Genomic DNA, 2,346 nt, shown 5'->3' with positions numbered 1-2,346 from the left:
GGGGGATCGATATTGTCTTACTTTCCTGCTCTTAATGCCATAAATGTGAACGAGATGGGTATCATATTTGTGCTGTCCCAGAGCGGTAATTCGCCCTTATTCTTTCTATGGATGGGGAAGCAAGCCACGTTCGACTTGCATGTGTTAAGCATATAGCTAGCGTTCGTTCTGAGCCAGGATCAAACTCTTTTTTTGAGTATGATCTATTTTGAGCATCAAATGCCCCTCACCCATATGAATGAGTGAGCGACCGATGGCGGCCTTGACAGTCGAGCCCCTCACCATATGAATAGTGAGTGACCCCTCACCATCGGAATAGTGAGTGGCTCCGCCCCTAAATAATATAGGGCCCTCCGGTCCTCACCATCGGAATAGTGAGTGGCTCCGCCCCTAAATAATATAGGGCCTTTCGAATGCCGGCAGCCTTAATATTCATATATTATATATGTCATTACGGTCATGATCGAATTCATGACGATCTCCCTGCCTGAATGAGATAGGTAATTACGCTTTAGCAGATCATGCATATATTATATATGTCATTATGCTATTTTGAGAGATCGAATTGTGAACTTCTTCCATCCGGACCTTCTCTCACTCACATCTCTCTGGTCATGTATGAAATGACATATATAATGATCAGTCATAAATCTCTCTCCTTGCACTAGGAAGCGCAAGACCCTCCGGACCTTCTCTCAGGAGCATCTCTCTGGTTCAGAAATGACATATGCCCATATCTGGAATGACCGCTTCTTGCATCTTACCTCTCCTATTGTCGAGAGTTCGACAGGCTCACCCTGCTGGCGGCCTTAGATTGAGAGCCTGCTTACGCATCCTCTCGATGGCGGCCCTCTCCTCTCCTCTCCCTTATGGTCGAGCCCCCTAAAGGGACGGAGTCACTCACTATTCATATGGTGAGGGTCCTCTCCTCTCCCTATGGTCGAGCCCCCTAAAGGGACGGAGTCACTCACTATTCATATGGTGAGGGTCCTCTCCTCTCCCTATGGTCGAGCCCCCTAAAGGGTCCTTAACAGTCGAGCCTGCTTACGCATCCTTATTAGTCGAGCCCCCTAAAGGGTCCTTAACAGTCGAGCACCTAAAGGTGATGGCGGCCTTAACAGTCGAGCCTGCTTACGCATCCTCTCCCTATGGTCGAGCACCTAAAGGTCCTTATGGTCGAGTACCTAAAGGTCCTATGGTCGAGCACCTAAAGGTCCTCTCCTTATCAGTCGAGCCTGCTTACGCATCCTTGGCGGAGGTTTTAGCAGAATACACTATTCGTTTTGCCATTTGAGGAGGCGGAGGTTTTTCAAGATTCCCCTCCTCTCCCGGGGGTCGAGCACCTAAAGGTCCTATTCTTGCGCATCCTCAGCTGGCTTGCGAGGAGCCTGACCAACTTAATGAACCACCGCAACATATATAAGATATTGGGTTATTTCATTCTTAAACGAAGGGTGGACTGATTTCAAAGTCCATTTATTCCAGTCATAAATTATATATGTAATTATGCATTTCAATTGCCCTACCTTTTGGTTTTGGGTGGGGGCGTTGCTCAATATTCCAAAACCGCCGCCAACGTAAAATGGCCAATCTTTCTAGGTAAATATGTTCAAACCGCCGCCAACGTAAAATGGCCAATCTTTATATGGAAATATGTTCAAACCGCCGCCAAGAGAAAATGGCAAAATGAGTAGGGCGTTAAGGGGGTAAAAACCTCAAAGCAGGGTATCAACAACTTGGCATGGAGTAACCTAAGATCACCAGGCTCATGGGAAAAAGGTAATTGGGAATCGTAACCTAAACCTCGCATGCTGGGTATCCAAAACTAGTTGGCCTCTCTCTCTCTCATGCAATGGAGTAGCGTCATAATCGAACAACCCTAATCGTGTAACATAAAGCAGGGCAAGTGAAAGGGTATAAGTGAAAATTAATGGGTAATGCGTACTGAATGCGGGCAGACTGAATGCGAGACTGCGTGCGGAGGGAATGCGGGGTTTTCTTAACTGGGCCTTCCATTCAAGGGTTGGTTCGTTCTCTCTCTCGTCGTCAGTTAGAAACGCGGGTGTAATTTCACCTCTCTCGTCATGTCCTGGGCGAATAAGTGAATCGGTGACCTCCTGTATGGGGGATGAGAAACTGTTCACGCTAGAATAACCTCCTGTTAACGTCTAACTGGTAACACACATGTAAACCACCTTCCTGGGCACATGGTATAGAAAAGGGTAACGTTGAACAACAGGGCTTGGTGCTATTGGGACCCTCCTTACTAACTGACTCACTAACCTCAGTAACCTCACTAACTGGGCACGTGGTATTGAGAACTGGTCACATAGAAAACCATACTGA

Source organism: Pinus tabuliformis, chromosome 3_2, assembly GCF_031772625.1.
Source record: "Pinus tabuliformis cultivar Carrire ecotype Pingquan chromosome 3_2, CPIR1, whole genome shotgun sequence".
Classification (NCBI taxonomy): domain Eukaryota; kingdom Viridiplantae; phylum Streptophyta; class Pinopsida; order Pinales; family Pinaceae; genus Pinus; species Pinus tabuliformis.
Note: the sequence above shows the minus strand (reverse complement) of the source record.